Here is a 26,733-nt window from a genome sequence, read left to right as displayed (position 1 = left end):
TTATTTCCTGTGGCCCGCCAAGCTCCCCATACCCCCTCCCCTCCCCTCCCCTGCACCCCCCGAGTTATTTCCTGCAGGCCGCCAAGCATCCCTCCCCCCAGTTCCCCCTCCCTCCCAGCACGCCACGTCCCCACTCCTTTGCCTACCTCCAGGCGCTTCCCGCCACCAAAAGCTGTTTGGAGGCACTTTCCAAGAGGGAGGGGGGAGGAGCGGGGAGCCATGCGCTCAGGGGAGGAGGCAGAGAAGAGGCAGGGCAGGGGCGGGGATTTGGGGAAGGGGTTGGAATAGCGGCAGGGAGAGGATGGAATTGGGGTGGGGACTTTGGGAAAGGAGTTGGAATGGGGTCGAGAAGGTTGGTGGAGTTGCACATAGGGGGGCAAAGGGCCTCTGGTTTAGAGCGGACCCATAGAAGGAAAGTGAACTGTTGCATGATTTGGCCAGTGGGCTGAGACCCAGAAGACTCAGTGGGGGATAAACATGTACAGGTTTTTTTTTTTTTACCTTTCCTCATAGGTCAGGTTTTCTAAACCTTTTATCATTTTTATTGCTCTCTTCTGGACACTCTCCAATTCATCCACATCTTTCCTAAAATGTGGAGACAAAATTGGGCACAGTACTCCAGCTGAGGCCTCACCAGTGCTAGGTGAATCACAATCACCTCCCACATCTTACATACACTATTCCAGTTAATACAATCCAGAATAATATTAGCCTTTTTCATAACATTGTTGGATCACGTTCAATTTGTGATCCACTATAACCCTCAGATCCTTTCTGCAGAAAAGTACTACTGCATAACCAGTTTTCCCCATTTTGTATTTGTGCATTTGATTTTTTTTCTTTCCTAAGTAAAGTACTTTGCACTTGTCTTTATTGAACATACTCTATTGATTTCAGACCAATTTATCAAGGCCATTTTGAATTCTAATGCTGTCCTCCAAAGTGCTTGCAACCCCTTCTAGACTGGTGTAATCCACAAATTTATAACCATATTTTCCACTCTATTATGTTATTAATAAAAATATTGAATATTTCTGGATCAGGACCTCACTAGGTACATCCCCTCAGTTTGACAGTGAATCACTGATAACTATTCTTTGATTATGATCTTTCAGCCAGTTTTACACTTACCTTATCATAGTTTCAGCTAGACCACATTTCCCTAGTTTCATTATGACAATGTCTCATCTGACTGTGTCAAAAGCCTTACTGTAATCTAATCTAGATATGATTTGTATAGGTGGCAGCTGCATACTTGGGTGTGGCAGCTGGGCCAAGAAATCTACCATCTGTGCAGTCTCCCTTATACAACCAATGACAGAGTTGATGGAAATTATCTATAAAGTAAGAGTGGTGATATCACAATGGTCTAAGACTCTTGGCATGGCAAAGATACAGCACACAGGTGACATTTGTAAAAACAAAACATCTGAAACCATAAAAATTAGATGTTAACAGACTGCAAAACCCAGTGATGATTGCACCTGGTGATATTCCAAACAAAATGTGCTCTCAGCCATGCTTGTAGCTGTTTCAGTGTTTCACACTGACCCAACTGGCTTTTTAGGCTTCAGGGTGACAATCCTTGAATCTTATTTTATACGTAAGGACTCGGCCCTTAGCTTGTGAATTTCAGACATGGCATGGTCCTAGTTCTCAATGAGGACAACTTCTCCCTCACATTTGATGGAAATTGGTTTGCTAATCAAAATGATAAGCAGCTGAAAATAACAGACAGGCTAAGCACACTTTTAATGAAGCTTTGTTTTGTAGGTCTTGCAGCCAACAAGCTAAATTCTGCCCTCTGCTACTTTGGTGGGGGAAAAAATAACCCCACTGGGATCAATAGAGTTACCTTGGTTTTACAGTAGTATAATAATAATAATTATATAAATTATTATAAAAATATAATAAATAATAATAATAATAATAATATAAGCCTAATATCTTCACCTAACTTGGAATGTTAACTTTAATTATGACCAGTCTTATATAGCTAGGCCAGAGTGAAAGAACTTCCTTCTTTCCCCAACCTCCCCACCTACATGCTTTCGCCTGCAACTACTTTGCATGAGATGTGCAAGCACACTGCTTCTGCACAGGTCAGTTGGTCCAAGCATAGGAAGTGGTGCAGAGGACTAGGCTTTCTGTATACTTCTCTAATCTGCACTGATAGTTTCCAGATCCTAGACCATAAACCCCTTGATGTTTCCAAACATACAAACTATTTTGGTGTTGCTTAAACATCAAGGCAGTTCAGTTGCATGGAGCGTTTTCTTCTTGAATTACTTCACTAAAACACAGTTTGTGGAAGGGATTTTCCAAAAAACCTCTTTTTCAGAAATGTTTTGATTTTGACAGTCCTTTTATAATTTCAGGTACTTGAGATGACTCATTTTCATGCCCTGTCTTTTATTTCGGAAACTCCAGTGACACATGGTTTTTGAATACATTAGTCAGAGCCTGGAAATGCTACACAAACACCATGCTTACGTTTAAAAACAAAAATTTTAATTAAACTTTCTCAGAGCTAGTGATGAAGAATTTATAACTTAGAAAAAACAGAACAGGAAGGAATAACATAAAACACAATTATTTCTTGAAAATGGTCCAGTATAAGCTAAGCATGCCTAAACCAAGTTATTACTGATGCTAGAGATGAGATGTAACTGTAAAAGATAAGAAAGTAATGAGGGAAAATATAAGGTGAATAAACGCATCACATCTTCCAAACAATACAGCTGCTGAGCATACCTGTTCTTGATTGGTATTTCTGGGAGGAATGACAAAACAATGTTACAAAAGTGGGGCTTGTCCCACCTGGCACTTGAAAGGAAGAACTTAGCCTCCAACCTCAGTCCTTTCCACTAAACCATTCTTTAGCCAATAACACTCCTTGTAATCCAGTTATTGCATTCACATGCCTAATGGTTGGCCTACTGGCATTGTAGAAGACGAACTGGTGCTTCAGAGAGAAACTATTACATCATGTTGAATGCCTATTCCAATACCATCTGCTTTCACTTTTCAGGAGTTCCTTCCTAGCATATAATATTTCTTACTAGTTGGTTTAGAAGTGGATTATACTATGCCTCAGATTCTTTACAATTCTATAATGGAATCAGGTTTCATTTTCTTAATGGCTTTTACTTTCTCCTGCCCTCACTCACCGATGGGGGCGGGGAGAACAAAGGGGGCAATTGCCCAGGGGCCGGGGCAATTTTAAAGGGCCGGGGGGGGGTGAGGCTGGCCACTGTGATAGCGGCAGCAGCAGTCAGGAGCCCTGGGCCCCTTTAAATTGCCCAGGTGGGCCAAAGGGCCCGCTCTGCAGAAGGCTGGGGAAGTCGGCTGCAAGGAAACGCTGCCTCTCCACCATGGGCACCAGTGCCAGGCAGATAGGGCTGGGTAGGCCCCCAGGGGATGGGACTGCTCTGTGCTCTCAAGCTTCAGCGGTTCTGCCCCTAGCACTGTGCTGGGAGGGGGATCCCTGCTCTGTGCTGGCTCAGCAGGGCTGGTGAGTGTGGCCAGCAGGCAGGGCATGGAGGAGTGGGTCTCGGGGGTGGGGGCTGTGTGGGGGTGCTGGGCTCTGAGGGGAAAGGGGAGGCTGGACAGTGGGGGAGGTTTGTATGTTGGAATGCTAGGCAGTGGGGGGATTGTTGGAGGGTGTTGGGCAGTGGGGCGGCCAGTGTGTGTTGGGGTGCTGGGCAGGGATGGTGGTGTGCAGGGTGCTGGATAGTTGTGGTGGGGCTGTGGGTAGGGGGGGTGCTTGGCATAGTGGGTCCGCGGGATGCCGGGTATATGGAGTTGGGGGATGTTCGGTGGGGAAGGCTGTGTGGCATGGGCCTTCTATCTTATTAAGCAGTAGCCCTGCTTGTTTGCAAGTCAGCAGATTTGATTGTTTCCAACACACCAGCTAGGATACGATTAAAAGAAAAGAAAAAGACTTCCATCTCACATGCCAGGATGGCCTCTATATATTATCAACTACCTTTTTCAGGTGCTGCTGCAATTCTTGGGTACACTAGTAATTGAAAAGAGAAATGTTTGAAAATATCATCATCCAAATAATGTGATAAAAATAGCCACTTTGGCACTGTCAGCGTAAAGGGGAATCTGACAAAAACCCCTCGCTTTGAAAAGGGTGCCATTCGATGGGGATCAGAATGACTACTTTCTTTGAACTGCTTCCTTTAGTTATTGCAACTCACATGCCAATTGTTATGCTTAGGCTCTGTAGCCCCATGTGGACACCACTCAGGGAGCATAGCAAACTTTTTTTATAGAGTCCCAATTTCCCACTTTGTTTTAGGGAGCATTAGATTGTAACCACTTCCCAGTGTGCGCCCTATCGGGACCTTTTAGTTTAATCTTCACTGGGCACGCTGCAACAGTCTTACTTCTCCTAATAAATTGTTATGGATCTGTTCCTGCCAGCCTGGCAATAGCTTAACCTTGTTAATATTAAGACCACTGATGACATACCTATCAAACTGGCAGTTGGTACTTGGGTATTTAATTTTTGTTGGAAAAATTACAGAGACATTTCCCTTTTGGACTGTTTAAGAAAGATGATATCATTTATTGAGGAGGGTTGTTTGTATTCTAATGTACTGATTCAGAGTTTACACATGTGCCTGTCTCTTTGTCAACTTGAACCTTAACTGGAACAACAGAGAGATCAGCATTCACTCCCTTATGGCTCACCAATAATGGTGCACTGTGATTTTCTTCCCTGCCAGCCTCTGCCTTAACTTCTCTTGCTGCCCTTGTGAAACACAACAGTGAAATGACCAGTCTTCTTGCACTTTTAGCATTTGGTCAATCAGCACCTTGTACCAGGCTTAGTGTACTTAGGACCTTGCTTTTGAAATTGTGATGATTTATCCTGAAAGGATTGAAATGTCTATGCTGCCTCACATCATCTTTTCCTGGCTCCTTCATTATTCACATGGATTTTATGTGAAAAATACATGGTGCCTGAACAACTTTCTTCAAAGTCAGGCCAGACGCTAACTGTGGCAGCTAGGTGAGTGTGTAACGTAGGACCCCACTGACTTTCAGAACTCACCACTCTCTATGTACCCAGAGCACTGATTAGATCCATTTTTACAAATCCATTTAACTACAGAATTGAGGATTTGATGCCGTTCCACTAAAACTGTTGGGAGACTTCCCACAGAGTGCAGTGGGAGTACAATCAGGCCATAACTATATAAATGCGTCTAATGTTTCTCTGGCAGAAACATACTCTCCCTTGAACTTTGTTTTTCACTGCAATAAAATATTCATCCAGCTTTTCTATGACTATTTTATAATTTCCTTCACCTTCACTTTCAAATGAGGAAGGTTTAAATAGCTTTGTAATTCTCTTCCCAGAACATACTCCAAACTCCAGCAGGCCTGGAAATGAAGTGCTGCTTCCAGTCATGCCAGTTCCCAGGCTAACTAAAGTCTAAAGCTTGTGGTGGATTGCATTTTGGCATCCTTTCACAGCGTGCTTTCTCTGACCCCTCAGCAATGTATACTTCCTACTAGTGTTTCATTCTGATGCTATGTAGAATGAAGCTAGAGAAACAATAAAGAGTGAGCCCTACTTTAACAACCAGTAATTAACTACATGTTGTCTGCTGGCTCTCCTGAGCGTGCTGCTTGATAATAACTCAAACCACATCCTGCTACAGTTTGTGGAGGAACTTTATGTTCCTCCTATATTTCCAGTAATGTTACTAATTAGTTATTGCATTGACAAGCATCATGCAATAAGAATGACAGGAACTTGCATTTATATAATACATATGGAATAAAATGGAACCAAAATAATTTACAAACTTTGCTACCTCATTGGAGTTTTTTTGTGCATATGTGTATATGAACCACTTTGCTCAGCACTGAAATGCCATCACCTCTGATGCTATCAAACTGTGCATGAAAGGAAGTTTCATGTTGAAGGGGGAATATATTTCTATCATAGAATATTAGGGTTGGAAGAGACCTCAGGAAGTCATCTAGTCCAATCCCCTGCTCAAAGCAGGACCAACACCAACTATCAAACCAGGAAGTGAGCTGTTACACTTGCTCTTTTAGACCAAGATCTTGCAAGCTATTTAACATGAAGAGATCCTTCTGGCTCCACTGGGGTTTAGGGATCCACATAGGTCACTTGCAGCATTGGGGTATTAGGCAGAATATATCTTCAGGCAAGCAAGTTTATAGGAGCATGATTTTATAGCTGCATAAAAGCCAGACTTGCTCCTCATTAATAATTACCATTCAAGCCCCTTTTGATTGGGATTATAAATGGATATGGGTCCAACCCAAGATCCAAAGAACTTCAGATTCAGGATGTTCAAAACCCAGATCTAGATCCAAAGGTAGCTTAAGCCCAGTCTTAGTAAAAGTAATGCAGAACAAATTATGTATATTATTCTTAGATAATATAATATGATTATTCTTCCACAGCTATGTGTACTCTAATTTTTTCTCTCTTAGTTTTTATACTGTCCCTGTGGTACTGATCTGACTAATTGGAACTCATCTCAAAGAGCAAAGCTAATTTAACAGTTAGAAACAGATGATAGACTACATGAATGAATGCAATCAAAATACACAATACCTTGAAAGACGTGGAACATTTAATACAACTAGAATTTGTTCCAGGCCAATGAATATAGAATAAAGATGACTTACTGTAGATAAATATTTATCTTTAAAAAATCTGTATCATATTGTAGAAGGTATAGGAATAAGAAATGAATAAAGTAGTGTCTACCTATTCTTAAATGCACAATATTTTGTTCAATAATAAACTGTGGCTTCTGAATTAGTTTAGATATTCACCAAAGAAGTGTCCAGATTTTCAAAATGAATTGTGTGTATAGTGCTACATAACAGGCCATGGACAAACATAACCTGGCTCAACTAATTTTACAGACTAAAGGATAAATCAACAGCCAAGTCAATCTTTGTCTGCTCCCAATGGTAGAAACGACTTAATACCAATCTCTTGCTTATTACTAGCACCTTTGAAAATTATGATTCTATCTCCTGTCCTTGTGATGTTACTTTAATCAGATTAGGCCAGAGACCACATAGTCATCTAGTTCAAATTTAGTGAAAGGTAAGGTGCTGAATGGTTAGAGATTACATCATGAGTCAGGTGTTAAGAAAACTCAACTGTTCAGTTGTGTTTGTAAGTAATCTCTCTGAGGCAGGGACCCTGTCAATATTAGGTGTGTACAGCACCCAGCACAGTTGGATCTCAGTCGTGATTGGGTCTCATGGCACCACCATAATATAAACATGTAATAACGGTATATAATAATAGCTGAGATAATACAAAATTATTCATTATTATGTGACTTATGAATGTCCTCTATTTTTCACTGCCTCCCCATCTCTCCCTATCTGTACCTTTGCTTGCACTGTGTACCTGAGTGAGGTATCTATACCCTATGATTGAAATATTTATTGCTGCAATTTACAGTACTGTAGCAGTCTATCAGGAGCACCTAGCTAATAATAAATGATGAATCACAGATTTCAGATATGACTCAGCAAATTCTCCTGCTATACTTCAGGATAATATTGGACTGAAGCATAATTTGCTCATTTCCTGCCTGGAGTTATATCAGCGTCTGAACCTTGGATGAACCTGAGCCTGAACTCCAAAAAGCCATTTGCTGAGAAGCCATTCTTCTTTGTATAATAGAAATTCACAACCGGAATGCATTAATAAAAGTTGTTCTGGACCCATTGTACCCACATCTTACTAAGTAATGTGTTGATTTGTACCCAAACTAGGCCAGTGGTAGGCATATAAATAACATTTTAAAGCTTTCTCTAAAATATGTGTGTTCTATGAAAGCACTTTTATGGAAATTCCTATTTTTGATCCACAGATTTCAATGAACCATGTCATCTTTCTTTTTCTTAATTAAAGCACAATAGTGGAACCTAGTCTGGCACTAGGTAGGGACAGGGCATTGCAAGTATAAGTTCTGTGAATATAGCACCATGTCTTGGATTTCAGTTGGAAAAAATTTTGCCAGCTAGATGCTTTCATTATAGGATAGTAGGATGGGCCCAGAAAATAGCACTGAAACTTATACGTGCCACTACCATGTAATGTTGTGGGATTTCTACCAGCTGATGACACTATTACACATGAGTTGTTTAATATTACAGTATCATGTTACCTTTTCCTAATGGATATATTAACATGTCATCACTGTAACCAAAGGGACACTTTTAAAACTTGGGAGGCAGGCCAGTCCTCGCTTACAGACAGCCCCTCAATCTGAAGCAAATACTCACCAGCAACTACACACCACACCACAGAAACACTAACCCAGGAACCAATCCCTGTAACAAACCCCGTTGCCTATTCTGTCCCCATATCTACTCTAGCGACACTATTAGAGGACACAACCACATCAGCCACATCATCAGAGGCTCGTTCACCTGCACACCTACCCAATGTGATATATGCCAGTGTGTGCCAGCAATGCCCCTCTGCCATGTACATTGGCCAGACTGGACAGTCTCTATGTAAAAGGATAAATGGACACAAATCAGACATCAGGAATGGTAACATACAAAAGCCAATAGGAGAACACTTCAGTCTCCCTGGACACTCAATAACAGATTTAAAAGTAGCCATCCTGCAACAAAAAAACTTCAAAAACAGACTTCAAAGAGAAACTGCAGAGCTACAATTCATTTGCAAATTTAACGCCATTAATTTGGGCTTGAACAGGGACTGGGAGTGGTTGGCTCACTACAAAAGCAATTTTCCCTCTCTTGGTATTGACACCTCCTCATCAATTATTGGGAGTGGACTACATCCACCCTGACTGAATTGGCCTTGTCATCACTGGTTCTCCATCTGTAAGGTAACTCTCTTCTCTTCATGGGCCAGTATATTTATGTTTGTATCTGTAATTTTCACTCCATGCATTTGAAGAAGTGGGGTTTTTTACCCACAAAAGCTTTTACCCAAATCAATCTGTTAGTCTTTAAGGTGCCACCGGACTCTTCTTTTTTTTGTTTTAAACCTGGATGCTATGGGTTTTTTCTTTACCATTTGACTATCTCTCCCACGGCAAAGTTGCTATCTGTCAAGATTTTATCTTCCAGCTGCCATCCTAAATCCTTAGCTCTGTTACAACAGTTGCAACATGCCTAATTATTCTTTCCCAGCCAAAAAAATAGCTAGAGCTTGGAAAAAAGATCAGTTTCTGTGCTTGCAATTGGTTGATGTCTTTGTGAGATGCTAATCACAGGCCCAGAAAACAAGCTGATAATTTATCATGTAGATATTTGTTTAAATAAAGATGGGATAGAACAAGAGTCAGTTGAAGGCCCCTACTTCAACCCTATCCCGTTGTATAATTAGTTCAATATGCTGATAAATAGGAGATCCTGGCAGAGACAGTGTGTGAATCCAGTATCTGAACAGCAAAAGTAAGATTAAAAAGGAGGGGACTCTTACACCGTTCTGGATCACCAGCAGAGGAGCCACAGAATGGGACTAGGGAAGTACAGAGGGGTGCATGGCTGGGGTGAGTTCTTCGTAAAGGGGGTATTTCTGTTGGTGGCATGGTGGGGGCAGACAGAAGACCTTTAGCCAGCTTAAAAAGGAGATTCAGTGGCGTGGGAGCTGTCAAGGTGACAGACAGTGTGGTCTACTGAATGCAGAAGCAGGAGACCACAGTTCTATTCCCAGCTCTGCCACAACTAGGTGTGGGACTTTGGGTAAGTCCCTTCTCCCCTCTCACTCTGTCAGTTTAGTTTGTAAGCACTTCAGGGCTGGGACTGTCACAAAGATGCCTTGATCTTGGATTCTACGTGCTAATGTAATACAAATACTAATATTAAAAATGACAGCTGTCAGGGGGTAGCAGCCATCACAGCAGCAGTTTGTAAGGAAGCCCTAATGTGGATATAATGGCAAACAATACATTGATATATAACTCATTGATTTCTCTAGCACAGACAAGATCTAAGAGGTCAAGGAAAGCTACTGTTGATAATTGTAATGCCAGGTTTAATAAAGCTTCTTTTTGGACTTGTCTACATGGCAAGTTATTGGGTGGCAAGCCAGGGTGCGAAACTGTGGCACCTCAGTTTTCAACACAGTAACTCAGTGTGGACACTGCTACAGCACAATGAAAGTCCTGGAGTGCTGTCTGCATGCTATGCTTTCAAACCCCTGTATGCCAAGCCACGCTCCAGGATTTTCATTGTGCTGAGACAGAATCCACATGGTGAGTTATTGAACAGCAAGCTGATGCACTGCAGATTCACACCCTGGCTTGTCATGCAATAACCCATTGTGTAGACAAGCCCTTTGTGTACACAATGAATATACCTTCAAGTAAATGATCAAGTACTGATCTGCTGATTGGCATGGTACACAACATTTCAACTCCAGCTGCAACTTGTTAGCAAGTGAAATGATGACAAACTATTTCCTCTTCCAGAAAAACAAAAGAATGAAATAGCATTTGTCATGTGAGTGAAGGGAGAGGGCAGCCACAGCACTTCTTTGCTCACTCCCATCTTTAAAGCTGAATCTCATCTAATGATGTGCACACTTAATTTGCCTTTGGCAATATACTTACCTGCTGCTGAATTAAGTATAGTATAGGAAACTAATCATTCAGTACTCTCAGCCTCTTGCACATAAGGGGCTCCAAGTAGTGTTTTATATGGGTTGAGGGGAGAATTAAAAGAGCACATAGACTAGCATAACTCCAAATATTGGGGTGACTTATTAGCTGTGAGATGTTTATACTTCATAATGTCTCCAGCCCTGTTGCCCAGGCTAATGAAAATGCCACTTTAAAGTTTCCTGATTCATTACAGCTTTCTGCTTTCCTACTCATGTCAGTAAGCAGCTCTTATATGTGTAAGTTGTTTTCCAATTAAATTCAGTCCAGCAGTGTTCTTTGGAGGGGGTTGCTAAAGATGCATTTGTTTGTAGATGTGATTGACAGTAGGGGACAAGACTGTAATTAGAAGAGGATCCAATTATTTGTTAACTTGGGAATAGCCTTTTCTTCCTGGAGATTTTGCTGCACATTTTAATTAAAGTTGTGCCTGTGCCCAGAAACTTTAGAAACAAATAATAGATACTGAGAGATACCATAAAATGGATTACTGCACTGAACTGCCCCTGCTACAGACCTACATTTGGATCCTGATTGTTATTAATGATTTATATTACAATAGTACTTAGAGGCCACAACCAAGATCAGTGTCTCACTGTACAAAAACACACAAAGAGACAGTCCCTGCCTAGAGGACCTTGCAATCTAAATTGACAAGGCAGAGAACTCATGGGAGGGGCAACAGAGCTACAGAGAGATGAAAGTAGTAGCTGAAGGACACAGAGCAACTCAGTGGTAAAGACAGAAATTAGGACCCATGTCCCCATGTCCCAGGCCAGTGTGTTGTCCACTAGACCATGCTGTCTTGTCCACTTGTGAAGCACAAGTGACAGTTTTTGCAGGTTCATCCATAATATCTGTGGTCAGTTGTTCACATCATGTCATTGACACACAGTCTGGCACAATTAAGCTTCTCTACTTAAGAAAAGTCCAGGGATAAAAATATCAGGTATCTGGCAAGTCAGGACTGGAGTTGGCAAAATGATGTAGGCCAAGGAAGCACAGGACCTGATTTTGCACCGCTTCAGGTGTAACTCCCACTTAAGTGAAGACAGTAGCCTGAATTGGGAGTGCAGGCTCAGACCCAGAGTGCACATCCCATACAGTACCTCTCTCTAAGTCTCTTAGCTTCATGAGAAACAAATTCACCCACAAAACTTGAGCTTGTTCACACCCGTGGTCTTATGAGGTTAAGAATCGTTCTGAACATTAAAGCTATAAAATATTCTGTTTATCATAAATTTTCTTTGGGCTTTCTTTCAAATATTTCTGCATGAACCTGGCTAGTGAGTCAGGCAACTGTGTTTGTTTGTCTTTAGCTTTATGATTCTTTCAAAGATATTGTGAAATTGTACACTGCATCCACAGTACATTGAACCACTGAGCAGATTTTCAAGAAAACTGGGTGGTACCTTAGATTGCATTGATAGATTAAAGGGAGTACATTTTTCCCATGTGCATGCAAGAGAGCATATGTGAGAGAGAGATATATATATTTTTCATAGAGAAATGCAAAAGTGATTAAGCTGTGAGAGTTTCACCCATTGTCAATGGTGTTAGATATTACATTTAAAAATAACCTCAGGGACAGAGCAAATTAAATGTAATGTGAGGATGTAAAGACTTTTTCAAAGTAGAAAAAAATCTTGCCTATTGTCACAGTCTGCATTCCCCTCCCACACACACAACCCCCCCCCCCATAAAAATCCATGGGCTTAGGGAAATAAACTTCTTAATATAACAGGTGAATTCACTGAAGGCCTGATCCAACTCCCCATGTGAAAGGCTCCCACTGATTTAAATGGGAGTTGGATCAAGGCCTAACTTCACAAAAATTTTCACATAACATACTGTAAGTTTTCAAAGAACCATCTTCTCCCTTGTCTTTAAAATAAAATATGTCAAACAAAGCTACAAGGAACTGTTTGCTAGGAATAAATATATTGGGCCACATTCATACCTGGTATAACACCCTTGACTTCAACAGCATTAAACCCTGGGTGGATTTGGCCCATTATGTCAATTGATGTAATGTTGATAATTAACCAGTCAATATTTATGTGTTTATACATAGATGGATAGGAAAATTTCCATCCTTTACCCTAACAGCTCAAGAGCGTCACTTACATGCAATATAAGTAGGGCAGTGCATAGCCTCGATCATTGCCAGTGTCTTACAGCTCTGAACACATAAGTCAGCTTTACTGTAGGTTAACTGTTCAGCTGCAGACTTCAAAACTAACAATACATTTATTTACCCAAGATATATTTTTAACCTTGACATGACTGATACAGTAAAAGACAGGAGAGCTTGTAGTGACAGCAGTTTAACTGAGGTCATGTCTACACCACAGCTTACATTGGCATACCTTAGTCGCTCAGGGGGGTGAATAAATCACCCCATTGAGCGACATTAGTTACACCAATATAAGCGCCGGTGTCGACAGTGCTATGTCAGCGGGAGAGCCGCTTGCGGGGGGTTGGATTAGTTGAGCCATCAGTTTAAAGCAGCCACATTAGAGAGCTTAAAGTGGCGTCCCCTTCTTTGGAGGTTCACTCAGCACTCTATAGATAACCTATAAACTAGCCAACAATGTGGGGTGAAGATTGTTTGCATTTGTATTACTCATTGCAGTGGAAACGCATGCAGCTAAGTTGTGCAGAATTGGCAAGAGTTTCCCTATATATATTGATTCCACAGTTCTGTTTATTGGATCTTTCTTTGATAACCACACTGCAATGTAGAGATATTTTCTGGTAAAATAATAATGGAAATATTAGAAAGGTTCAAGCATCAAAAGTATATGCATGTTCTTAAACAGCTAGATTTGTAATGAAACAATAGGACAGCTACATAAGCTTTAAAAATACTTCCAGGTGGGACTAGTATCTATTTGGGATATGAGGTTTTACCATTGGTTTCAATAGACGCAGAGTTAGGTCAACACTCAGTGCTTTTGAAAATCCCATTCTTGATACAATGACATGGTAAGTACAGTCTTATCCAGAATATTCTGTACCATCTGTATTCTTTCCATGGTAGTAGTAAAAAAGACAAAGGAAAAACTGAAATCCAAAATGATAGTAAAGCACATAAGTCACGACACTCTACTAATAAAAAATACGCAGTGAAAAATAAACCATGAAGACTATTTATACAATTGCTTTAAGTGCTGGTCGCTCTGGATATGTAGCAGTTTTGCCACAATTTCATCTAAATCATAACCTGCAGCTTAACTATGACCTGGAAATCTAGATTCAAACCTTTGAAGCGAGTCATTCTCCCACCTAAAACAACCTATTTTCTGTCAGGCAGGCTAATGCTGGATCACAGCTACAAAATACTGTTACTCTTGGCCAGCATAGCCTGTGGACAGCAGCCAAAAGCCTGGGCACCAGCATGAGTTTTAATGCGCACTTCTCTTCTCAGCAGAATTCTTAAATCCCCGAAGTTACATTATTGCCATGGACAACATTTGTTGGTTTAACCCTGTTTCAGAAGTTTACTGGACACACTCTTCCCAAGGGGCTATGCAAGAAGTCTGTGCATAGTTACAGGCTGTATTTTGCTTCAAATAAAGTCAGTTGTAATTTTGCCATTGACTCCAACTGGAGGTGGAGAAAGATAAAGCCCAAAGTGAGTTCTTACTCTGAAAAGTAAGTTTTAAAAAATAGTATTTCCCATTTACTTCCTGTAAAGATGTGGGTGGTCCCCACAAACCCCCTTGCAGCTCTGTATGGAACTTTCCCCTAATTGGCAGCAATGTTAACAGCCCAAGGCAAGGAGAAGCCAACACACATTAACAAAACAGAATGTCGCCTTTTTAATAAGCTTCAGAACAGGAACAATTTTAACAAACAGCTCACAAGGTCCTCATCTCAGGACCCTGGTTCAGAGCACTCAGACTTAACTCCAAGTCCAAATACACTGGTCTCCTGGAACCTGAGAGAAACCATCATCCCCTAACTCAGGTTCTTCTTCTTCCTGTTTATGTAGCCCAGCCCTAGAGTGTGCCATGGCTTCCTTCATTGCATCCTAGACCAGTGATATCCAGACCTCAGTGGTTCAGGAGCCAAATTATCAATCAATATTACCCAAAAGAGCCACAATAGTGTAAATTCATTGTTTCATTTACTATAGTACTACATAGTTATATTTAAACAGTATGACAGGATAAATATTTAGTTTATATAATAATACTTTGTCAGTCATTTTGCTGTGAGAATATATATTATATAATATACTCACAGCAAAAATGACTGACGAAGTATTATTATCAACTACAATTGGCTAATAACATAGTAAAAACATCCTGATTGGTTAATAACTTAGATTGGTTAATAATTAAATCACACAGTGTTTTAATAGCATGTGCTGCAAAGAGCTGCAGGAGACACATTGCAGAGCCAGTTGTGGTTTGCAAGCCTCAGTCTGAGTATCACTGCCCTACACAATCCCACCTATAGGCTTCAGTTTGTCCTTCACACTTCCTGATCACACTTTCTCAATTTACAAAATTAGCTTGTCCAATTGATGCTCCTGGAAGCTCAATCTTATTCCTAAAAGCCAAGTAGTGTTATTTCTGGCTTGTCTCCAGTAATCTTGGCGCAGCTAAAGTGTATAGCAGTTGCAGAGCTCAGTTCAGCAGTTGCCATCATGAAAAATCATTTGCACTTCAAGGCAATACCACACATGCTTGGTGGATGACAAGTTCTCACTGGAACCCTGTCTAGCTTTGTGCTTGTTGTAATAGAAGGTGAAGGTTGAGAACTGAGACATTCCTCAGCCACAGAGACCTGCAGAGCAACAATTATTCATTGGAGACATTTACAAATAATTTCAACAATAAATTCATGTGAGAGTTTCACAACCTGTTCACAGACAAAAAATGACAAAATTAATAGAATAACTTATTGGTTACAAATTATAATTATTATCCATGGACTCCAAAGTGTACAAAGAAGACATTGCATAATTCATTGAATTCTGCCCATATGAGAACATCTGTGTCTGTTTTTTGGGGGCTGGAGTGGGGTTTATGGACGTAGATAATATTTTGTGCCAATTTCTTAGACTGGAAAACCTTGCAAAACTATCCTGGGAACCAACCATAGTTAATCTATTCTCGAGGGACCAAGCTTTTCACTTTGACCCCAGTTTTTGAGCAACTGGCAGTCGATTCTTCTGCCAAGAAATGATAAATGATTTGCATTTATTGAAGTATTTTTTTTTCATCTTGACTGGTATTTTTCTCATAATGAGAATAAATCTAACCTTGGGATACACTTCCAATGGGTGTGCATTCCCATCTACTTTTAAGGATGTATTTACTATGTTACTCCAACATCTAACTAATAATGAATGTTGATTCCCATTTAATTGATTCCTTATTAAAAACTAAAAGGGACTCACTGCCTGTGACAATTTGAGTCTTTTAGCATTTTTATTATTATTTCTTTGTTAAGCTGCAGCTGTGCTCTCGGTGCTGCACAACACACATTTGCCCAAAGCTGGCCCATACTCCCTACCCTGCACTGGTTAATATCAAAGAGCCTGATCCTGTGACATGCTGCAACATGACCAAGAGTATTTCTGTACTTCAAGCTAGGAGTGTAATTCCAGCTTGAGGAGACAGAGCCACCTTAGTTCTGATCAAGCTCTCATGCTAAAAATAGAATGTATCCACCGGCAGGAGCTGTGATGTTTTGCCCCTTTAAATGGTTGAGAGCTCTGTACTCATCCAGTGCAGAGCCTCACTTTAGTTCATTCCCATTTATTGCCAGAAAAATAAAGTCACCAACAGCAAATAGCTGTGTCACAGTCAGCTTCCCCTGTGCCTATCTCCTTTGCTGTTGGTTCTAAATATCACAGGAGGGGCTTGCCACCCCAAGTATGTACCCATCCAAGGCTCTTGGCATGTACTCAGGGTGGCTAGCCCCCCTCCCCGCATCACCATGGTTACACTCTAGTTTTAGAGAGCTAGCTTGATCAGAGCTAGCATGGGTATGTCTTCTGGACCTAGGAATCACACTCCCAGTTGGAAATGCATACGTACCGTAAGAACAAACTCTGGTGTCTAGCACAGGTTCACTGGCCCCTGCAAGAAAGGGCGAAGGGTCCAATGCACATGGACTGATTAGCCACTTCCCAACTGGGCTCACGGGAAGGGACCAGGGCCTGGTAAATATAAAAGGGGACACCGCTGCAGGTGGTTGGTAGCTGCTTGCAGACATTGCAGGGAGTAAGGGGTCCTGCAGGAGCCACAGTCAGTAGGGGGAAGGCTTGTGGAGAAAGCCAAACTCCAGGCAAGAAATGTTGGGAGAGAGGACTACAGACCCTCAGGGAGGATGGGCTGGACCCACCTGAAACTGGCAGGAAAACTTTAAAGATCTGGGTTTTCTTTCAGAAGATTTTTTGTGAATGTAATAAATTGGATGCCAGAAGGGACAATGTTTTGATTATCTCTCCTATGTGGACTCTGAGTTAAGAAAAAACTGAGGCAGATCTCAGGAGAGCCACACTTGCCCAAAAGGAGTGCTACAGGGAAGGCATGCTCTTTGACAGTGAAGAGTCTACGATGGAACTTACACTTGTGTGTGTTGACACAGGTGTAACTCACAATCAATTAACATGTTCAGAATATGACTGAAAACTTGGGCCAGAGAGCATTTGGTGCATGACAGGATCAAACCCTTACACAGGATTTTTATCAAGTGCCTTACCTGCTCAGAAGAATGAGGTATTTGGGTGATGCTGATGTGCATGTCTGAATTTTCAAACAAACCCATAGATCCAAAGCTTAGAGGTGCTTGACTACCCATCTGAGAATCTGCTGTTTTATTTGCTAACAGCCTTCATTTTAAAAGTGGTAAGAAACCTTTCATGATCAAAATGAAACCTGTCAGGACACAATTCCACTTACATGCTTACATGGAGTAGCTATCTGAAGATTTTGAAAGATGTTCTGTCATGCTGTCTGAGATGCTGAATACTTGACAAGTCTGTGCTGTTCCAGCTCGAATTCTTGGCTACAGGATTAAGATTTCGACCAAGGTGAGGGAAAATGCATCTTTCAGATTTATTCTTGTCCCTAAAGAACAAGGGACTAAGTGTACAGATAAGCAAGAGAATATGAAACAGCACTGCAAGAATATATATATATCTATAGATACTTTCCACAAAGAGAAAGACTTTTGATATAGACAAAAGAAAAATTATTTTGAAGTCATTGTGTACCTCAGTTATATAATACATGTTTACACAACTCAGTGGATTAGATGTAGTTAGGATAATTATATATAAATATGACAGGTTTCAGAGTAGCAGCCGTGTTAGTCTGTATTCGCAAAAAGAAAAGGAGTACTTGTGGCACCTTAGAGACTAACAAATTTATTAGAGCATAAGCTTTCGTGAGCTACAGCTCACTTCATCGGATGCATGGTATTTCTCCCCCCTACCCCACCCCCCCACTGTTCCTCTGATATTCTTGTTAACTGCTGGAATTAGCCTACCTTGCTTGTCACCATGAAAGGTTTTCCTCCTTCCCTCCCCCCCCCCCCCCCCCCCCCCCCCCCCCCCCCCCCCCGCTGCTGGTGATGGCTTATCTTAAGTGATCACTCTCCTTACAGTGTGTATGATAAACCCATTGTTTCATGTTCTCTGTGTGTGTATATAAATCTCTCCTCTGTTTTTTCCACCAAATGCATCCGATGAAGTGAGCTGTAGCTCACGAAAGCTTATGCTCTAATAAATTTGTTAGTCTCTAAGGTGCCACAAGTACTCCTTTTCTTTTTATATATAAATATGTGATCATTGACTCAGTGTTTTAAAAGTGGAGACAAATCACACAAGAATGTAAAATATATGAACATAATTGAACAAAAAAATTGAACTGCTGACTGTCTAATCCAAATAACAGGACACTGTCTTCATATTTGCTTACTATGATCTGTTGGCAAAAAGAAAAGGAGTACCCTTTTCCAAAAAAAAAAAGAAAATTGCAAAATTTGCATTTGATGGGTTTTGTTCTAAAAACAATTTTTCAGTTTTCATTTTTTTTTAAATTAAAAGAAAATTTATTTTTGAAAATCTACAAACTGATTATTTTCCCATTTGTTTTCTTTATTTTCCTCCCCTTTTCTTCTTAACTTCCCCTTTTTTCCCTCCCTTTTTCCCTTTGCCCCTGAAAAGGGAGGGGAAAGAAGAAGCAGACCATAAATAAAGAAAACATTTAATTTCAATGAAAAACCAGAACATTTGGACAATGATTATTTTCCCACAAAAATACTCATTTACAAAACTGTCTTTTTGGGCTTTAACACAACGTTTTAAATGAAAATTTTCAAGCAGTTCTAGTATTTACTTTGGAATCTATTACAAAGACATTTGCATTGCAAGCTCTTTGGGGCAGATACTGTCTTTTTGTTTTATGTTTGGACAGGGTGGAGGGAAGTGTGCTTTCTGCCCCTTTCCCTCAAACTTGACCTTTTCTGCCTCATCCCCTCCAACCGGCCCCAGACCAGTCTCTTCCCCACTACTGGCTCCTTGTCCCAGTCTCAGTCTCCTTGCCCATCCAGTTATAGCCTCACACTCCAAGCTTCCCATCCATGTCCAAATCGCTGTGGCCAACCTAATCCCAGTCTCTCCTACTCCAATTCCTTGTCCCAAGAGTCCTTGCCCAGCAAGTCTCAGTTTCTCCCTGCCATCATCTGATCTTTCTACCCTACCCCCGGGTCTGCAGTCAATGCCATAGACAGGCTCCATTTCCCCTGGTCCCAGTCCCTGTTTCCCTTTCCAGGCTTCTCAGATAATCTGGGTCTCCTCCCTGATTTCTTGACCCTGTCTCCTTTTCCCAGTCTCTTTGCCCAGCTAGTCCCAATTCTCCCCCCACTCCCCAGCTCTTTGTCAGATCTGTCTCTCCTCCCGCACTGGTTCCCCGTCCCGTCTCCTTGCCCATCCAGTCCCAGTCTCTCCCCTTCCCAGCTTCTCATTTAACTTCATAGCTTCTGCTCTATGGCCCCCGTTTCCCTCACTGCCTCCCTTTCCCCCTCCTCCCAGTTCCAGCCTCTTTGCCCAGCCAGGCACGGCCTCCTTTTTTCCTGCTCCCACTTCCAGCCTCCCTTCCTCCAAACCCCTGCCACAGTTTCTCTCCCCCAACTTCCTCCAGTTCCAGTCTCACCAGGCTCCTTTTCCCACTCTGCTCCTTTCCTGCCCTCTCACTGCCAGTCTTGCTCTTGTTCCCTCTGTATTACAGTATGGTGGCTTCCTCCTCCATGCTACAGGTGCCAACAGGGGGATCTTGGAGTAAATGGAAGAGACATACTCCCTTCCCTCAGTTCTACTGGCTGGCCCCACTCTGCCTGGAGCAGCAATTACAGGGAAAGTCCAGTTTTTCTCTGCAGCCCAGGGATGGTGCATGTGCAGCCTTAGGACATGTAAAAGCAATGAGAGGAAGGAACAAACGCAGTTGGTATGTGAGGATGGTGTATTTGCCATTTGGTCAGCACTGGGAGCAGTGAGGGGCTAGACCATGGTTGGTGAGGATAGAGTTTTTGTGAGGGTTTTTGTTTTGTTTTTTTAGCTGCTAAATTTTAAGTCTCTACTGAGCATTTGTGAATTGTGATTTTTTTTTCCCAAAGGGTTATAATTTAGTCAAAGATTTTCACAGGAACAGCAAAAGGCACATCCCTGCCAGATTTCAACTCCCTGCAACAAAGCATGGGGCTGCTAGAGCTTCTCAAAGAAAAGGTTACCATGGGCAAAAACACGGGTGTGTTTTTTCTGCTTTGGTTTGTTGAGGTTTTCTTTTCACTTCCCCAACCTCATTCTCAGAAACTCTTATTTTTGTGAAACTTTAAAAAAAAAAATTGTGCTTAGGCAGACACCCAACAAGGAAAATAGCCCAAATAATTAAAGTTTGGCAAAGTTATAAGCAACTGAAAACATGGTCTTGTAATGAGAATTGTTGGTTGCTACCAGCCCTGCCTATAATATGTGACATCACTGAAATGCAGTCCCATCTGAGATGGATAGCAATAAGATTTAGCAAACAGTGTAGGGAAATTTTGACCAAGATACCAGGACTATATAATAAAAACTGACACAGGAGTTTTAACATCAAGCCAGCTCAGACAGGCCCTCAGTTTAAGGGTGAACTGGAAACCAATCTCTCTCTCTCTCTCTCTCTCTCTCTCTCTCTCTCTCACATACACACATACACACACACACACACACACTATGTTGCATAATACTTGGTTTATTTGCCACTCAAAAATGAAATTTTAAGTTGCTCCACTGTACTTCAAGGAGACATTGGTATTTCATACCTGATACACAGACCACTAAGCCATGTCCAGCTAATTGATATAAAACTTAACATGGCAGAAATGTTGCTGGTGTTTGCATTTTGAAATTATAGCAGAATTATCTCTTACGTCCAAAACATTAAATATTTTGATGGATCATATGGCACTAGGCCAATTTTCAATGTATAATATCAATACAGAACATTTGAAAAAAACAATACTTTGCGAGACTAAGTTTTTGGTTTCAGAGTAGCAGCCGTGTTAGTCTGTATTCGCAAAAAGAAAAGGAGTACTTGTGGCACCTTAGAGACTAACAAATTTATTAGAGCATAAGCTTTCGTGAGCTACAGCTCACTTCATCGGATGCATTTGGTGGAAAAAACAGAGGAGAGATTTATATACACACACACAGAGAACATGAAACAATGGGTTTATCATACACACTGTAAGGAGAGTGATCACTTAAGATAAGCCATCACCCACAGCAGGGGGGGGAAAGGAGGAAAACCTTCCATGGTGACAAGCAGGTAGGCTAATTCCAGCAGTTAACAAGAATATCAGAGGAACAGTGGGGGGTGGGGTGGGGGGGAGAAATACCATGGGGAAATAGTTTTACTTTGTGTAATGACTCGTCCATTCCCAGTCTCTATTCAAGCCTAAGTTAATTGTATCCAGTTTGCAAATTAATTCCAATTCAGCAGTCTCTCGTTGGAGTCTGTTTTTGAAGCTTTTTTGTTGAAGTATAGCCACTCTTAGGTCTGTGATCGAGTGACCAGAGAGATTGAAGTGTTCTCCAACTGGTTTTTGAATGTTATAATTCTTGACGTCTGATTTGTGTCCATTCATTCTTTTACGTAGAGACTGTCCAGTTTGGCCAATGTACATGGCAGAGGGGCATTGCTGGCACATGATGGCATATATCACATTGGTAGATGCGCAGGTGAACGAGCCTCTGATAGTGTGGCTGATGTGATTAGGCCCTATGATGGTATCCCCTGAATAGATATGTGGACAGAGTTGGCAACGGGCTTTGTTGCAAGGATAGGTTCCTGGGTTAGTGGTTCTGTTGTGTGGTGTGTGGTTGCTGGTGAGTATTCGCTTCAGATTGGGGGGCTGTCTGTAAGCAAGGACTGGTCTATCTCCCAAGATCTGAGAGAGTGATGGCTCGTCCTTCAGGATAGGTTGTAGATCCTTGATGATGCGTTGGAGAGGTTTTAGTTGGGGGCTGAAGGTGATCGCTAGTGGCGTTCTGTTGTTTTCTTTGTTGGGCCTGTCCTGTAGTAGGTGACTTCTGGGTACTCTTCTGGCTCTGTCAATCTGTCAAACCTCTACACCAACATTCCACACAAAGATGGACTACAAGCCGTCAGGAACAGTATCCCCGATACTGTCACGGCTAACCTGGTGGCAGAACTTTGTGACTTTGTCCTGACCCATAACTATTTCACATTTGGTGACAATGTATACCTTCAAATCAGCGGCACTGCGATGGGTACCCGCATGGCCCCACAGTATGCCAACATTTTTATGGCTGACTTAGAACAACGCTTCCTCAGCTCTCGTCCCCTAATGCCCCTACTCTACTTGCGCTACATTGATGACATCTTCATCATCTGGACCCATGGAAAAGAAGCTCTTGAGGAATTCCACCATGATTTCAACAATTTCCATCCCACCATCAACCTCAGCCTGGACCAGTCCACACAAGAGATCCACTTCCTGGACACTACGGTGCTAATAAGCGATGGTCACATAAACACCACCCTATATCGGAAACCTACTGACCGCTATTCCTACCTACATGCCTCTAGCTTTCATCCAGATCATACCACTCGATCCATTGTCTACAGCCAAGCGCTACGATATAACCGCATTTGCTCCAACCCCTCAGACAGAGACAAACACCTACAAGATCTCTATCATGCATTCCTACAACTACAATACCCACCTGCTGAAGTGAAGAAACAGATTGACAGAGCCAGAAGAGTACCCAGAAGTCACCTACTACAGGACAGGCCCAACAAAGAAAACAACAGAACGCCACTAGCCATCACCTTCAGCCCCCAACTAAAACCTCTCCAACGCATCATCAAGGATCTACAACCTATCCTGAAGGACGAGCCATCACTCTCTCAGATCTTGGGAGATAGACCAGTCCTTGCTTACAGACAGCCCCCCAATCTGAAGCGAATACTCACCAGCAACCACACACCACACAACAGAACCACTAACCCAGGAACCTATCCTTGCAACAAAGCCCGTTGCCAACTCTGTCCACATATCTATTCAGGGGATACCATCATAGGGCCTAATCACATCAGCCACACTATCAGAGGCTCGTTCACCTGCGCATCTACCAATGTGATATATGCCATCATGTGCCAGCAATGCCCCTCTGCCATGTACATTGGCCAAACTGGACAGTCTCTACGTAAAAGAATGAATGGACACAAATCAGACGTCAAGAATTATAACATTCAAAAACCAGTTGGAGAACACTTCAATCTCTCTGGTCACTCGATCACAGACCTAAGAGTGGCTATACTTCAACAAAAAAGCTTCAAAAACAGACTCCAACGAGAGACTGCTGAATTGGAATTAATTTGCAAACTGGATACAATTAACTTAGGCTTGAATAGAGACTGGGAATGGATGAGTCATTACACAAAGTAAAACTATTTCCCCATGGTATTTCTCCCCCCCACCCCACCCCCCACTGTTCCTCTGATATTCTTGTTAACTGCTGGAATTAGCCTACCTGCTTGTCACCATGGAAGGTTTTCCTCCTTTCCCCCCCCTGCTGTGGGTGATGGCTTATCTTAAGTGATCACTCTCCTTACAGTGTGTATGATAAACCCATTGTTTCATGTTCTCTGTGTGTGTGTATATAAATCTCTCCTCTGTTTTTTCCACCAAATGCATCCGATGAAGTGAGCTGTAGCTCACGAAAGCTTATGCTCTAATAAATTTGTTAGTCTCTAAGGTGCCACAAGTACTCCTTTTCTTTTTAAGTTTTTGGTGTCTCTAACCTTTAACTCTGTATAATTTGAAGAATTGCTTTGAAGAAAATCATGTGGAAAACCACAGGTTAGTTCTTTGGGAATAGTAAACTGAAAATGTGGATTGAAGAATTTTATGGATGGTTGTGGTATAGGCTTCTTAAGCAATCATGCCTCATTTAAATTCCTTGTCTCGTGGCAACTTAAATATAAAGTTAATTAGGGCTAGTTTAGTAATATTGTGTCACTAATAGCATCCCAATGCAAGACGGCAGGGCTCTAACTAGCATCTGGTAATGAGTTTCAGCTGGCCTGACCAGTTCAGTGTACCCCAACTCACTGACATCAGAACCTATATCTAAAAGGTGTCATGTAAGATGTCAATAGAAAGCTAATAACATACTTATTAATACTATTGTGTGAGGTATATAGGGAGGACAAATTCAAAATCACAAACATTGGGAATCATGTTCTTAAAGTATGTGTGCAAGGCAGGGATGAAGTTACACCACCCTGGACGAACAAATGTGGTTCTGCCACCTTGAAAGTACTTCCAAGGTACATTGAGACAATGGGAATACAAATAACACAGAAGGATAACAGAACCATCAAGGCAAGAAGGGGAGGAGATTGCAGGAAACAGATCGATTCCAGCGGAGGAAGAAACCCGCCTGAAACTTCGCTCACCACAAGACTTCAGGGCTCCTTCCTTACAGCTTGAATGAACTTTACTTTGGGGAGTATAATCTTCAGAAGAATCCATTTCAAAAGTTCACTGGACTATCAAAGAGAGGGGCAAAGAACCTCAAACGATCTTTCATCTAGGAAGACAAGTGACCTGAGCACTTTGGACTTTGTGGGAGATTGTGACCAGAGGGGTGGTCAGCCATTTTGGTGGAAAGTAGATGGGTAAAGAAACTACACTGAACAAAGGCTGTTGCTCATTTTGTTAAGTTGGCCTCTAGAAAGTGTTTTTCTCTTTTATTTGCTTATAACTATCTCTAAAACTGTCCTTTATACTTGAGTTCACTGAAAATCCTAGCTCCTTTTGTTCATAAACTTGTTTTACTTTTAGTCTACATCAACCTGGTGCTGCATTTAAATGGATGTGGGTCTAAGTCCAGCTAAAGTGATAAGCTGCTCATTTTGTGTGTCTAGAGGATCGAACAAGCCTTATTATTCCTCTAAATAGGCCAGGAAAGGGTTGGGCATCTCAGAGTGCATGGTTGTTGGCAAATTCAGAACTAAGCAGTATGGGGGTCATCTTGCCATTGTAACCAGAGCTGGTACATACCAGAGTGTGACTGGGATGTAATAAGCAGGCTGCTGGAATCAGAGTGCTGAATCAGAGCTGCTTACACACAGACACTCAGTGAGTGCTCGTCTGCTGACTGTTGATGTCCAGGCTGTGAGCCACAGCAGCGGAGCATGTAAGGCACCCAGGGCAAGTATGGACACAACCCCTCCCTGGTCTGGATTGCACCTTAGCATGTGACAACCATAAATCAAGGATTTATAATGACTACCTGGTAGTCTCTATTATGAAGGGCCTGAGAAAGTTTATGTATTGTTGGGGGCCTGACCCATCAACATTCTGAGCGCTTCCTAACATGCTGAAAACCTTCATTTCTAAAAGATGTGCTTTAATTCCACCACAAGTTATTGGGGTTTGATGCAGGAATAACCAGGTGAAACTATTTGGCCTGTGTTATGTAGGAGGTCTGACTAGATGGTTATAATGATCCTTTCTGACCTTGCATCTATTAATCTAGGATCCATTGATTTAAATGAGAATTGAGTATTCTGAGCCTTCCAGTATTGGGTCCTTCAGTTATGAACAACAAGAAAACTTACTCTCATACTGTTCATCTTTTTGGACTACATTTTTATAGGACACCTGAGGATTGTGCTTAAAAATGTTGTCAATTACATGGCTTCACTTATGCACACAGTTGCAATAACTATACACCCAAATGCTAGACAGGCACCTAACTAGCCATTTGTGTTTTGATCGTAGGCTTCTTTTTAAAATAAATGGCTTTGTGTTCAGATTAAAAGTGTGAAAATACATTTTCCATCAGTAAGACCTAAAAAATTAATATTTTGCTTATTATAAAAAATTACTTGTTTTCATTCAAAATCATAAAAAGAGCTCCTAAAATAACTGTAATGTGAGAATGAATACAGTGGCCTCCAAAACTTACAGCTGGCATAGTCTGCAGTGGCCTGCCCAATAAACAGCAAATGTTGATGTTGTAACAGCCACTAAAGTCAATAGAAACTGAAGTGAGCTGTAGCTCACAAAAGCTTATGCTCAAATAAATTTGTTAGTCTCTAAGGTGCCACAAGTACTCCTTTTCTTTTTGCGAATACAGACTAACACCTGACACCTACCAAGTGACAGACGTATTAACCCTTTGTAAGCCTCATTCATGGAGCTAGGAAATAGAAATCAGTGTCTCACTGAAATCAGTCTCTATGTGTAATATCTTTTTACAGATACAAACACATCACTCCAGTGCTTCTGACATCTGATTAGCTCAAATTCCAGATTACAGTCAAAGTTTCTGCCCAAATATATAAGGGAACAACACTTTCTTCAGGACCAGAAGCTACTATCGCAATTCTGTTCATGAGGGACAATGGAGTGGTCAGTGATGAGTGTAAGGGTTGGGAAAGAGCTTTCTTGGCAATTGGCCTATGTCTATAGAAATACCCTGCCACAAGAGATGAGAGTGACAATGAAACTGGCAAACTTT

Source organism: Dermochelys coriacea, chromosome 5 (assembly GCF_009764565.3).
Source record: "Dermochelys coriacea isolate rDerCor1 chromosome 5, rDerCor1.pri.v4, whole genome shotgun sequence".
NCBI lineage: Eukaryota > Metazoa > Chordata > Testudines > Dermochelyidae > Dermochelys > Dermochelys coriacea.
This window is presented reverse-complemented; position numbering follows the sequence as displayed.